This window comes from Saimiri boliviensis, chromosome X (assembly GCF_048565385.1).
Source record: "Saimiri boliviensis isolate mSaiBol1 chromosome X, mSaiBol1.pri, whole genome shotgun sequence".
NCBI lineage: Eukaryota > Metazoa > Chordata > Mammalia > Primates > Cebidae > Saimiri > Saimiri boliviensis.
The window spans coordinates 68,486,605-68,501,544 of NC_133470.1; the positions used below are offsets into that span (position 1 = coordinate 68,486,605).

The 14,940-nt window shown below is 40.9% G+C and overlaps 1 pseudogene; it reads left to right on the forward strand.

Moving 5' to 3' along the window:
• The first annotated feature begins 11,840 nt into the window (after positions 1-11,840).
• Positions 11,841-13,812, forward strand: LOC101038995 (tumor necrosis factor receptor superfamily member 21 pseudogene; annotated as a pseudogene).
• Positions 13,813-14,940: the final 1,128 nt, after the last annotated feature.

Genomic DNA, 14,940 nt, shown 5'->3' on the forward strand with positions numbered 1-14,940 from the left:
TCTCCAGTTTTTTCTTTTGTAATGTATTTGTTGAAGAAACTAGGTAATTTGTGTTATAAAATTTTCTAATGTCTGAATTTCGATTATTGTATCTCAGAGTTAACATTTACATTTCACTGTCCCCTTCATTTCCCATAAATAGCTAGTTGGGTCCAGAGGCTTGATCAGATTCAGATATGACTTTTTTTTAGGAGGGGTAGGAATACTTCATTGGGTGGTATTGCCTATTATATGTATGGTTGCTTCTTTTTGAGATGTTTGTAGCAGTTGATGTAAAATGTGTAGATGGATTAATTGATTGGGGTTGCAAAATGGTGATATTCTAATTGTAACATTCCTTCCTAATTTATTATCTGGACAACTTCTATAAAGGGAAACTTCACCTGATCAACTATTTGATTACCATAAGATACATATAATATTCAGGAGAGGCAAGACAGGTGTTGAGTTTTCCCTTTACCAAGTTTCAAAATGGTATTGCTCACTAGCAGCTTTCAATGACAAACAATTCACTTACTTAAACCTTCAATATTATTAGAATGATTAATATGTTTTAGTCCGTGACGGTTATTATCTTTATGGGTGCTCAAATTGTTCCTTTTTGACCTGTAGTTGTCTGTTCAAGTTGATTCCTGAGTTTTTTGACATGGCCCCCACTAGTCCAATAATAGCTTTTTTATTTCTGAAATGACAAGGTGTTCCAGGCTCATCTTGTACATTTTCTGCACCAAACCTTGAATTTCAGTAAGTAACACTGCTTCATTTTAGAACAAATGGGTTTTTCAAGATCACAATCAGAGTACTAGGAGTGCTCTTTGTTTCTGGGATGGTCATTACTTTTAGTTTTTTTCTGTGGACAAAGATAGAAACTTGTTTAAAAGATAAAATACTTTATGAGTTCATACTGACACTAAAATTCAAATCCCACACCACACGTTTTAAATTAACCTTTTTGATCTTATATCTGTATCTGTTTTCTTCAATGTTGTGAATCTCAATTCTCAGTCACCAGGAATGACATAAATAAGAGCTGTGTGAATTTCGTTTTTTGTGATTGCATTGTTCATTTCTCTAGTGCATTTATAAAAGGTGGTTAATTTTCCCATTGTTAAAAGCACTTTTATATCTTAGAAATATTAACCTTTTGTTGGAAATTGTTTTTCTAATTTTGCCAGGATATTTTTCTTTGCTTATAGAGCACCTTCTGTCATGCAAATTAAAAAATATAATAAAATTTATCTATCTTTTCTCTTATTGCTTTTAGATTTCAAATCATAGTTGGGAAAGTTTTTCCTGTTCCTAAGTTGTAGTGTAATTTATCCATGTTTTTTATTATATGTATGTTTTCATTTTTCACACTGAAATAATTTTATCTATGTAAATTTGCCTTATTGTATGGTTTGAGAAATAGATATAATGCTTTCTTTTCACCAAGTGGCTTTTTAGTTATTCCTATGCCAGTTATTAAGAGGTTTATATTTTCTTTACTGAATTCAATTGCAGCCTGAACAGAAAGGTGTAGATGGCCTGTCTGGACCCCTTTACCCTTATCACTTTAGTGCATGCCTACAAAACTTCCAGTTACCATCAACTTCCTTTCTTTACCTGAGATGTTTTCTTTTTCTACTGGAACCCATTTTGCCCACACATGGTGGGCTATAAGTACTTGGAAACTAACCCACCACAAAAGCAGCCTGCAACTAATGACTAATAAAAGTTGGTTGCAGAATAAGCCTTAGGAGGGATAACCCTGAGGCATGTGTTCTGCCCAGAATTACTAGCAGAAGTAAGCTCTAAGTACACACAGCGGTAACTTGCTTGATGATAAACCCTTTATTGGCTACTTTTTTTTTTTTTTTTTTCTGTTTCACTGTCTCACTCCCTTATTGGTATTTGCTAGGATTACTATGTTGTAGTCCTGCTTACTACCATGCTCCCACAGTTCTGGGTTAGCACAACCCTAAGGCTCCACAAGCTGGTCTTGAACCCAGATTTATCTCAGTTGTCAAACTTCCTTGAACACTTAAGTCCCCATTTCAGGAGCTCCTTCTGGGGAAACTCAAACTAAGACCTTACTTTATCATGTACTACATTTGCATATTGTAATCAAATTTTCTACTATTTTTTAGTAGTCTGTGTGTTTATTCATGCTGCAATAACATATTGCTTTAGTTATAGAGGCTTTATGATGAGTGTCAAAATCTAGCACTAACAGCTTCTCCTTGCTCTTTTGTCTCAGGGTTTCCCTAGCAGTGTTTCAATTTTTTTTCCCCTGTGAACTTTGTAATTACCTTTTCTAGCTTCAGAAAAGCTAGAAAAGATAATTATTATTTTCTTTCTATCTGTATTAGTCAGCTTGGGCTGCTATAACAAAATACCATAGACTGAGTGGCTCAAACAACAGACATGTGTTTCTCACAGTTCTGGAGACTGGGAAGTCCAAAATCAAAGTCACAGCTGATTCAGTTACCAGTGAGGGCCATCTTCCTGATCTGCAGCAACTGCCTTCTCTCTGTGTTCCCATTTGGTGTAGAGAGAGTTCTCTCCTTTCCTCTTCTTACAAAGCTGCTGCTAATTCCATCATGAGGGCTCTATCGCTTTTGATCCCATGTCACTCTAATTACTTCCCAAAGATCCCATCTCTAAAAACCATTACATTTAGGATTTGGGCTTTGAATAGAAATTTTGGGGGAACACAATTTAGTCCATAGCATTCTACCCCTAGTCCTCCCCAAATTTATATTTATGTCTTTCTCACATGCAAAGTGCATTCATTTCATCCTAACAACCCCAGAAGTCTTAACTCATACCTGTATCAGCTCTTAAGTCCAAAGTCTCATCTAAATATCACCTAAATCAGTTACGGGTAAAATTTGAGGTACAAGTAATTCTGATGCAAAATTTTCCTCCAGCTGTAAGCCTGAAAAACTAGAAAATTTAAGTGCTTTCTAAATAAGTGGTGAGACAGGCATGGGGTAGACATTCATATTTCAAAGGGAGATATGGGAAGAAAGAAAGGCGTGATGGGTTCCAAGCAAGACCAAAATTTAACAATGTAAATTCTACTAGATCTTAAGGCTGAGAATATTCCTCCTCAGTTCATTGTTTTGCCTTCCCACCCACCAGGGTTGTAGTCCTGCCTGCTAGGCTCTGCTCAGTAGAGGCCATGCTCCCAAGGTTCTGGGTTACCACAACCCTAAGTCTCCACAAGCTGGTCTTGACCCCAGATTTATCTCAATTGTCAAACTTCCTTGAACAAAATTGTTCAAAGCAGTTACATGATTTTAAAACAGTTCCTTTATTTTAATGTTTATATCAACTTTGTAATTTCTAATTTGAGCTTTCTCTATTTCATATTTGATTCAGTTAACCGTCCAGTTAACTGTTTGGTTAATTAAAAAAAAATTAAATTTTTAAATTTCAGATTTAGGGGTACAGGTGCATGTTTGTTATATAGTAAATTATGTACAAATTATTGTATCACCAAGATAATCAGCATAGTACCTGATAAGTAGTATTGCAATTATATCTCCGCTCACCCTCCACCCTGAAGTAGGCTTCTGTGTCTGTTGCTGCCTTTTTAATGTAAATACGTACTGAATGTTAAGCTCCCTCTTGTAAGCGAGAGCATGCAATATTTTGTTTTCTATTCCTGCATTAGTTCACTTAGGATAATGGACTTTTAGCTCCAACCATGTTGCTCTAACAGAAATGGTTTCACCTTTTTTATGGCTGTACGGTATTCCACAATGTATATGTAGTACATTTTCTTCATCCAGTCTACCACTGATGGACATTTCAGTGGATTCCATGTCTTTGCTATTGCAAATAGTTCTGTAATGAACATAACTGTACATGGGTCTTTATGGTAGGGCAATTTATATTCTTTGGGCATGTACCAAATAATAGAGTTGCAGGGTTTAATGATCATTATAAGCTCTTTGAGAAATCACCAAACTGCTTTCCACAGTAGCTGAACTAATTTCCATTCCCACCAGAACTGTATGTGCTTTTTAAATCCGAGTGCTCTTGTGCTCGGTGTGCATTTATTTAGGATAGTTAAGTCTTCTTGCTATGTAGTGTCTTTCTTTGTATGTTTTGATCTTTCTGATTTAAAGTCTATTTTGTTTGAAATTAGAATAGCAACCCCTGCTTTTTCTGTTTTCCATATCCTTGTTAGATTTTTCTTCATCCCTTTCCTTTGAGTCTATGGGAGTCATTGCATGTATGATGGGTCTTTCGAAGATACTGTACTGTTGGGTCTTGCTTCTTTATCCGACTTGCTACTCTGTGCCTTTCACTTGGGGCATTTAGCTCATTTACATTGAAAGTTAGTATAGATATATGTGAATTTGATCCTGTCAGCCTATTTTTAGCTGGTTATTATGCAAACTTGTTTGTGTGCTTGCCTTATAGTTTCAATAGACTATGTGTTTAAGCATATTTTTGTATACTTTTGTATACTAACTATATTTTGTATACTTAACTAACAGTCTTCCCCCCCACCACCCCCATATTTAGCACTTCTGTCAGGACCTCTTGTAAGGCATGCCTGGTGATAACTAATTCCCTTAACATTTGTTTGTCTAAAAAGGATTTTATTTCTCCTTCACTTATAAAGCCTAGTTTGGCTGGACATAGGATTTTTGGTTGAAAGTTGTTTTTTTAAGAATGCAGAATATAGGATCCTAATCTATTCTGGCTTATAGTTGTTCTACTGAGAGGTCTTCTGTTAGCCTGAGAAGTTTCATTTGTAGCAGATCTTTCCCTTCTCTCTAGCTGCCTTTAACACTTTTTCTTTTATTTTGGCCTTGGGGAATCTGTTTACTATGTGTCTTGGGGATGATGGTCTTCTTGTGTAATATTTCACAGGGATTCTCTGCATTTTCTGAATTTAAGTGTTGACCTCTCTAATGAGGTTGGAGAAGTTTTCATGAATGCTATCCTGAAATATGTTTTGCAAGTTGTTTGCTTTTTCTCCCCCTCTTTCAGGGATACCAATGAGTCACAGAGTTGGTCGCATTACACAATCTCATATTTCTCAGAAGTTTTCATTCTTCTTTATTTTTTATGTTGGTCTAAGTTATTTCAGGAAGCCAGTCTTTGAACTCTGAGATACTTTCCTCACATTTGGTGATTCTGCTATTAATCCTTGTGATTGTAATCTATGATTTTTTTTTTTTTTTTTTTTTGAGACAGAGTCTTGCTCTGTCTCCAGGCTGGAGTGCAGTGGTGCAATCTTGGCTCACTGCAACCTCTGCCTCCTGGGTTCAAGCGATTTTTCTGCCTCAGCTTCCCGAGTAGCTGGGACCACAGGTGCTTGCCACCATGCCCAGATAATTTTTATATTTTTAGTAGAGACGGGGTTTCACCGTGTTGGCCAGGATGGTCTTGATCTCTTGACCTCACGATCCGTACACCTAGGCCTCCCAAAGTGCTGGGATTACAGGCATGAGCTACCACGCCCAGCCACATTCTACATTTCTTAAAGTGACTTTTTAAGCTCTATGGGATTCCTTTGGTTCTTTCTTAAAGTGGCCATTTTGTCTTTTATCCCCTGTATTATTTTACTTTATTCCTTAGAATTATTGGTTTGGGTTTTGACTTTATCCGGAACCTTGATAATCTCTGTTTTTATTTATGTTCCTACTACTATTTGTGTCATTTCAGCCTGGTTAAGAAGAACCATTTTTGGGTTACTAGTGCAGTTGTCTGGATTTAAAAAGACACTCTTGCTTCTTGAGTTGCCAGTGTTCTCACACTAGTTCTTTCTAATTTTTGTGGGCTAATGTTTCTTCAGTCTTTGAAGTTGCTGTCCTTTGGATTTTTTTTTTTAATCCTGTTTGGTGTCCTTGGGTGTTTGACTGTGGTATAAACAGTGTTTATTCAACTGGCTTCATTTCTGGAAGATTTTAGGGAACCAAGGCTTAGCTTAGGACTCCTGGGCTGTGGTGGGATGCATGCTTGTCAACTGTGCTGGTGGGCATGGTTGTGCTGGCTTCCATGTGGGCATTCACAGTGATGGCAGTGGTGATTCTGCACATGATGGGGTGGGGCCTCAGCACATGTGCATATGTTCACCCTGGTGATGGTGTCAGCTTGGTATACAGAGCTGTTGAGTTCAGGGGTGGTCCTCTCCATGCATTCATTTGTGCTGGAGGCAGTGGTGGTACAGGGTAGGGTGAAGGACCCCTGAGTTCCACGTGCAGATTCTTACCCGTAGCAGTGTTAGCATGGGAGTGAGGCATTGATGGCTATGGGGCTGAAGCTCTCCAACAGTCAGGCACACTCTGTCAGCACCGGAGCTGTAATGCAGGCCCTCAGGAGACACCCAGGCTGGGTATCCAAGGCTGCACTGCAAACAACCATGTTCAGGCTGAGGCCCTAGGAGAGGCCAGCAGACAGGGTTGTGCACAGGTTGGACATCCCTCATCTCATGTACAAGATTTTCCTGGCTGGGCACGGTGGCTCACGCTTATAATCCCAGCACTTTGGGAGGCCAAGGCGGATCACGAGGTCAAGAGATCGAGACCATCCTGGCCAATACGGTGAAACCCCATCTCTACTAAAAATAAAAAAAAATTAGCCGGACATGGTGGCACATGTCTGTGGTCCCAGCTACTCGGGAGGCTGAGGTGGAAGAATCACTTGAACCTAAAAGGCGGAGGTTGCAGTGAGCCGAGATTGCATCACTGCACTCCAGCCCCTGGTGACAGAGCAAGACTCCGTCTCAAAAAAAAAAAAAAAAAAAAGATTTTCCTGCTCTGTTTCATTCCAGCACTCACCCTGAGGCTAAAGTCTCTTGAGGGGAGCAGGATGAGCTTTGGGGGATGGGCATCCCTAGCTGTGCTCCACTACAGATGTTCCTACACCAAGACCCCATTAGTTGGAGTTCTGCTCCTACCACCTCCCTAAGCAAATCTTCCTGTGAGCTCAAGTGTCTGTGGGGGTTCTGGGATTTCCAGCTGTCAAGATTCCTGATACCTGTGGGAAGAATCTGTCATTCTTTGCCTGCTCAACTCACTCCTTCCCCCAGGAGTCAATGAGGGCCAGGAATGAGTCCTGGTGTGTGGTAATCCTGTGCAGGGTTTCTAGCTTCTTCCTCCCTTAGCCCACCATCTGTTTCTTTTTTTCATCCACTCTCAATGGTTTCCCTCCAAAGACCTGCTTAGAATGTGTTAGTCTTCCTGCTGTTCTTCCAGATGTTCCTCCTGATTGTGTCTAGTTGGTCATCTTGCCTCTCCTTTCTAGCTTTTTAAAATGTGTTTAATTAATTTATTTTTAATTTATTTTGATGTTGGTGTTTTTATATAGGTTTTCATTTTTTTTCTTTTTTTCTTTTTTTTTAATTTACTTTAGGTTCTGGGGTACATGTGCCGATCATGCAGGGTTGTTGCATAGGTGCATACTGTATCTGGCATTTCTCCCCATGTTATCTCTCCCCACCCTTCCCACCTCCTGCTGTCCCTCCCCTAGCACCCCCAACTGCCCCTAGTGTGTGATGCTCCTCTCACGGAGTCCACGTGTTCTCATGGTTCAACACCTGCCTATGAATGAGAACATGCGGTGTTTTGTTTTCTGTTCTTGTGTCAGTTTGCTGAGAATGATGATTTCCAGATTCACTGAAGTCCCTACAAAGGACATGAACTCATCATTTTTTATGGCTGCATAGTATTCCATGGTGTATATGTGCCATATTTTCTTTGTCCAGTCTATCATTGATAGGCATTTGGGTTGGTTCCAGGTCTTTGCCATTGTAAACAGTGCTGCAATGAATATACGTGAGCACATGTCTTTATAGTAAAACAATTTATAATTCTTTGGGTATATACCCAGTAATGGGATTGCTCAGTCAAATGGAATTTCTATTTTTAGATCCTTGAGAAATCGCCACAGTGTCTTCCACAATGGTTGAACTAATTTACACTCCCACCAATGGTGTAAGAGTGTTCCTATTTCTCCACATCCTCTCCAGCATCTGTTGTCTCCAGATTTTTTAATGTTCACCATTCTAACTGGAGTGAGATGGTATCTCAATGTGATTTTGATTTGCATTTCTCGAATGACCAGTGATGGTGAGCATTTTTTTCAAATGTTTCTTGACCTCATATGTGTCTTCTTTTGAAAAGTGTCTGTTTATATCCTTTGCCCACTTTTGAATGGGGTTGTTTGTTTTTCTCTTGCATATCTGTTTTAGTTCTTTGTAGATTCTGGATATTAGCTCTTTGTCAGATGTGTAGACTGCAAAAATTTTTTCCCATTCTGTTGGTTGCCAGTTGGCTCAAATGATGGTACCTTTTGCTGTACAGAAGCTCTAAATTTTAACTAGATCCCATTTGTCTATCTTGGCTTTTGTTGCTATTGCTTTTGGTGTTGTAGTCATGAAGTCATTGGCCATGCCTATGTCCTGGATGGTTTTGCCTATGTTTTCTTCTAGTGTTTTTATGGTGTTAGGTTTTATGTTTAAATCATTAATCCATCTGGAGCTAATTTTAGTGTAAGATGACAGGAAGGGATCCAGTTTCTGCTTTCTGCACTGGTTAGCTGTATAACATAGGGTTTAATATTTCATGTTTCCTTTATTTATTTATTTATTTATTTATTTATTTATTTATTTATTTTTGAGACAGAGTGTCGCTCTTGTTACCCAGGCTGGAGTGCAATGGCACGATCTTGGCTCACCGCAACCTCCGCCTCCTGGGTTCAAGCAATTCTCCTGCCTCAGCCTCCTGAGTAGCTGGGACTACAGGCACGCGCCACCATGCCCAGCTAATTTTTTGTATTTTTAGTAGAGACGGGGTTTCACTATGTTGACCAGGATGGTGTCGATCTCTTGAACTTGTGATCCACCCACCTGGGCCTCCCAAAGTGCTGGGATTACAGGCTTGAGCCACCGCGCCCGGCCATGTTTCCTTTATTATTAAATTTAATACATTATGTCATTTTACTATCTAGCTCCCACTTGACTAAAAGGTTGTTTAGTACTGCACTTTATCTTAATTTTCTAGGTGGAAAAACCATTTTTTGGTGGTGATAGGACTGTTAATTTCTTGTTTTATTGCATTATAGTCAAAGAATACAGTTTGTATAAGATTTATTCTTAGAAATTGATTGACATTTTCTTTGGGGAAAAATATGGGTAGTTTTTATGAATGATTTATGGTAATTTGAAAAGAAAGCACATTTTCTATAAGTATAGTTTTTAAGTTGAAGTTATATTTAATATATTTCATTGATTATCCCATTTAATTCTTCTGTATTGTTACTATATTTTCCACTTGATTTGTACTGAACAGAATGAAGTGTGTTAAAGTCCTCTATTATTAATTCTTCTATTATTTTTTGTATCCCTTATAGTTTCTGTTTTATTAAATTGTTGCTGCTATTGTGTGTGCAAATAATAATAGTAATAATAAAGATAACTATCATAACATTGTGAATTTTAGTTACATTGTAAATCATCCTTGTCCTTTTTGAGGCTCTTTGTTCTGAATTAGGTGTCAAAATCGTGAGTCTTGCTTTGTTGTTATTTTATTTCTATTTACCTGATGTTACTCTCTATATTTTTTTGTTTGTTTGTTTTCTACCTTTCCCTCTTTATCCTTTCCTTGTGGTGTTTCAATTATGTGTATATAGATTGAAGTAATCCTACAGCACATTGATTCTCTGTTCATTTTTTAAAGTTTTTTTTGTGTGTGTGTTTTATTTTTATAGTTTCTATAGCTGTGCAATTAAGGTTTTACCGGGTTTTCCCTCCCTGCACTTCACCTTGGAAACACTGAAGGCTTTATGCTGTATTTGTCAAAACTCCTAGAACCCTACACTATAAATAAATAACTTTTTTGTATGTAAATTATACGGGAAATTATAGGGCTCATCTTATTTGTTTTCCTTCTCTGAGGGATCACGGTCTTTTGTTGCCTGATGCCTCAAATCTTGGAAACTACTATTTCATATGCTTTGATCACTGATTTAGTAGTTTCACATAGGAGAGTAAATCTCCTCTCTGTTACTTCATCTTGGCTGAAAATGGAAATTATCTATGTATATTTCAAAATCAGCTTGAAAATATCTACAAAACCTTGTGGAAATTTTGATCAATTGCATTGAATCTAAAGATCAATTTGGGAAAATTGACATCTTGCCACCAGTATTGAGTCTCCCAATATATAAACTTGGTAAAGCTATCCTTTTATTTAGCTCTTAGATTTCTTTCAAGTCTCTTGTAGTTTTCAACATATAAATTTATATATGTATATATGTTATAGAACATGTGTGTGCATATATATGTTTGTGTATGGATATGCACACACACACACGTTCTGCACACATGTTTAAAAGATTTACTCCCAGGTAGTTCATTTTTTGGATAGTTCTCTATTGCATTATACTTAGGGAAAGAAACCAAATTTAAAAGGCTAAATTCTGTATGATCCTTTTTATTTGATATTTTAGAAAGGCAAACTATAGTGATGAACAGATCAGTAATTGCCAAGGGCTAAGGGTGGGTGGAGAGTTTGACCATGAAAAAATAACACAGGAAAATGTTTTGTTAGGTTATTTAACTGTCCAGTACCTTGGCTGTGGTGGTGGTTCCATGATTCTCTGTATTTTTCAAAACTCATAGAACAATACTCAAAAAAGAAAAAGAAAGTCTGTGTCAATTAAAAAAAAAAATCCTCTGGTGAACATTTGTTTCAGCAGGACATCAATCCAGTTAGGTAAGTTCTGTCTCACACTTTGTGGACAGTGGTGTCAATATTCAGTGTAGAAAAAAAAACCTTTGCTTATGCCAATTTGGGTTTCTATCACATTGTGCAGCTTTGAAATAACCCAAGGCCTTTTGCAGGTTTATAAGTAGTATTAGAGGATCCCTGCTTCAACTCTTACCTTTTGAAATTCTTCCTACTCTCTTCAGCCTGAAGGATTTTCTTTTCCTGGTTCTCTGGCCACAAAGACATTGTTTTCTTAGAGTTTTAACTTCCTGAGATGCTAATGGGCTGTTCTGCAAATGGGGCTCCCCTTATGAGTTAAAGTTACAGATAAAAGCAGGAAAAAGGGAATAACTCCCTATTTATGGATTATTTATTCACTTTGACACTTCCCAGTCTGTCTGCTTTTGTTTACTTTCCAGGGTCTTCATATAGTTGCTTTTTGTTGTTTTTTTTTTTTTTTTTTTTTTTTTTTTTTTTTTTCAATTTTAAAAAAATTTATATTTAACAGGAGAAACAGAATGTATTGGGCTTGTGTATGAAAATTCTTTTTTGTGACTGCTTTCATGCAAGTATCATATTTTATTTGTCATCTCCTGTATATTTCACTTTCTCTTAAATATTACTCGTCCTTTATTCAGAAGTTGTTTACTGAGCGTCCAACTTCCTCTTTAAAAACTGGAGTTCTGGCCACCACGTGTGTCCCCGCGCCCGGTGGCCACCGATTCAGTCCCTCACCGACCAGTCTGGGCAGCGGAGGAGGGTGGTTGGCAGCGGCTGGAAGCTTCGCTGTGGGAAGCTTGTTCCTTCGCTCTCGCGCACTCAGCCCTCCTCTCGGTCCTCCGCAGCAGCTGCCTGAGGAGAGTACCCGGAGGCGCGGGCTGCAGTCGCGGCGGCTTCTCCCCGCCTGGGCGGCCGCGGCGCTGGGCAGATGCTGAGCGTCCCTAGAGCCTCCCTCGCCTCGTCCCTCCTCGGCCTGGCTGCAGCAGTGCACATGGGGTGTTGGAGGTAGATGGGCTCCCGGCCGGGGAGGCGGCGGTGGATGCGGCGCTGGGTAGAAGCAGCCGCCGATTCCAGCTGCCTTGGGGCCGCGCGCCCCGGGCGGCCCTGCGAGTCCCCGGCTCAGCCATGGGTACGTCTGCGAGCAGCAGCACCGCACTGGCCTCCGGCAGCCGCTTCGCCCGCCGAGTCAGAGCCACGATGATCGCGGGATCCCTTCTCCTGCTTGGATTCCTTAGCACCACCACAGCTCAGCCCGAACAGAAGGCCTCAAATCTCATTGGCACATACCGCCATGCTGACCTTGCCACCGGCCAAGTGCTAACCTGTGACAAGTGTCCAGCAGGAACCTATGTCTCTGAGCATTGTACCCACACAAGCCTGCGCGTCTGCAGCCGTTGCCCTGTGGGGACCTTTACCAGGCATGAGAATGGCATAGAGAAATGCCATGACTGTAGTCAGCCATGCCCATGGCCGATGATTGAGAAATTACCTTGTGCTGCCTTGACTGACCGAGAATGCACTTGCCCACCTGGCATGTTCCAGTCTAACGCTACCTGTGCCCCCCATACGGTGTGTCCCGTGGGTTGGGGGGTACGGAAGAAAGGGACAGAGACTGAGGATGTGCGCTGTAAGCAGTGTGCTCGGGGTACCTTCTCAGATGTGCCTTCTAGTGTGATGAAATGCAAAGCATACACAGACTGTCTGAGTCAGAACCTGGTGGTGATCAAGCCGGGGACCAAGGAGGCAGACAACCTCTGTGGCCCACTCCTGCCCTTCTCCAGCTCCACTTCACCTTCCCCCGGCACAGCCATCTTTTCACGCTCTGAGCACATGGAATCCCATGAAGTCCCTTCCTCCACTTATGTTCCCAAAGGCATGAACTCAACAGAATCCAACTCTTCTGCCTCTGTTAGACCAAAGGTATCGAGTAGCATCCAGGAATGGACAGTCCCTGACAACACAAGCTCAGCAAGGGGGAAAGAAGACATGAACAAGACCCTCCCAAACCTTCGGGTAGTCAACCACCAGCAAGGCCCCCACCACAGACAGATTTTGAAGCTGCTGCAGTCCACGGAGGCCACTGGGGGCGAGAAGTCCAGCACGCCCATCAAGGGATCCAAGAGGGGACATCCTAGACAGAACCTACGTAAGCATTTTGACATCAATGAGCATTTGCCCTGGATGATTGTGCTTTTCCTGCTGCTGGTGCTTGTGGTGACTGTAGTGTGCAGTAGCCGGAAAAGCTCGAGGACTCTGAAAAAGAGGCCCCGGCAGGATCCCAGTGCCACTGTGGAAAAGGCAGGGCTGAAGAAATCCATGACTCGAACCCAGAACCAGGAGAAGTGGATCTACTACTGCAATGGCCGTGGTATCAACATCCTGAAGTTTGTAGCAGCCCAAGTGGGAAGTCAGTGGGAAGATATCTATCGATTTCTCTGCAATGTCAGTGAGAGGGAAGTTGCTGCTTTTTCCAACGGGTACACAGCTGACCACGAGCGGGCCTATGCGGCTCTGCAGCACTGGACCATCCGGTGCCCCGAGGCCAGCCTCCCCCAGCTGATTAGCGCCCTGCGCCAGCACCGGAGAAACGATGTTGTGGAGAAGATTCGTGGGCTGATGGAAGACACCACCCAGCTGGAAACTGACAAACTGGCTCTCCCGATGAGCCCCAGCCCGCTTAGCCCCAGCCCCATCCCCAGCCCCAACGCAAAACTTGAGAATTCCACTCTCCTGACGGTGGAGCCTTCCCCTCTGGACAAGAACAAGGGCTTCTTCGTGGATGAGTCGGAGCCCCTTCTCCGCTGTGTCTTTACATCCAGTGGCTCCTCCGCGCTGAGCAGGAACGGTTCCTTCATTACCAAAGAAAAGAAGGACACAGTGTTGCGGCAGGTACGGCTGGACCCCTGTGACTTGCAGCCTATCTTTGATGACATGCTCCACATTCTAAATCCTGAGGAACTGCGGGTGATTGAAGAGATTCCCCAGGCTGAGGACAAACTGGACCAGCTATTCGAAATTATTGGAGTCAAGAGCCAGAAAGCCAGCCAGACCCTCCTGGACTCTGTTTATAGCCATCTTCCTGACCTACTGTAGAACATAGGGATACTGCATTCTGGAAATTACTCAGTTTAGTAGCAGGGTGTTTTTTTTTTTTTTTTCTTCTGTTTCTGATTTTTGTCATTTGGGGCGTGTGTGTATGTGTGTGTGTGTGTGTGTGTAACAGAATATATAGCCAGTGCTTGAGTTCTTTCTCTCTCTCTCTTCTGTGAAGTTGGTTTATAAGTCTTTTCAAGGTGTAACTGTTGTGAAATACTTACCACTAAAGTTTTTTAAGTTCCATGTTTTCTCCATTTTGCCTTCTTATGCATTTTCAAGATTGTTCTGTGCACTTTAAATTTACTTAACTTACCATAAATGCAGTGTGACTTTTCCCACACACTGGATTGTGAGGCTAACTTCTTAAAAGTATAATGCAATCTTGTGAATCCTATAAGCAGTCTTTATGTCTCTTAACATTCACACCTACTTTTAAAAAACAAATATTATTATTACTTTTATTATTGTTTGTCCTTTATAAATTTTCTTAAAGATTAAGAAAATTTAAGACCCCATTGAGTTACTGTAGTGCAATTAGACTCTGAGTTATCTTTTCAATATGTCTCATATAGTTCATATTCATGGCTGAAACTTGACCACACTGTTGCTGATTGTATGATTTTCACCTGGACACTGTAGAATGCTTGATTACTTGTACTCCTCTTAATGCTAATATGCTCTGGGCTGGAGAACTGAAATCCTCAAGCCATCAGGATTTGCTAAGTGGCTTGACAACTGGGCCACCAAAGAACTCGAACTTCACCTTTTAGGACTTGAGCTGTTCTGGAACACATTGCTGCACTTTGGAAAGTTAAGATCAAGTGCCAGTGGCACCCTTTCCATAGAGAATTTGCCCAGCTTCGCTTTAAAAGATGTCTTGTTTTTTATATACATGTAGTCAATAGGTCCAATCTGCTCTCAAGGCCTTGGTCTTGCTGGGATTCCTTCACCAATTACTTTAATTACAAATGGCTGCAGCTGTAAGAACCATTGTCTGATATATTTGCAACTATGCTCTTATTTCCAAATGTATCTTCTAACGTTCAGTTGCCAGATTCCAGTGCAAAGGTGGCGTGTGGCGTGGACTCCCTTTGTGTGGGCGGGGTTTGTGGGTAGTGGGGAAGGACTG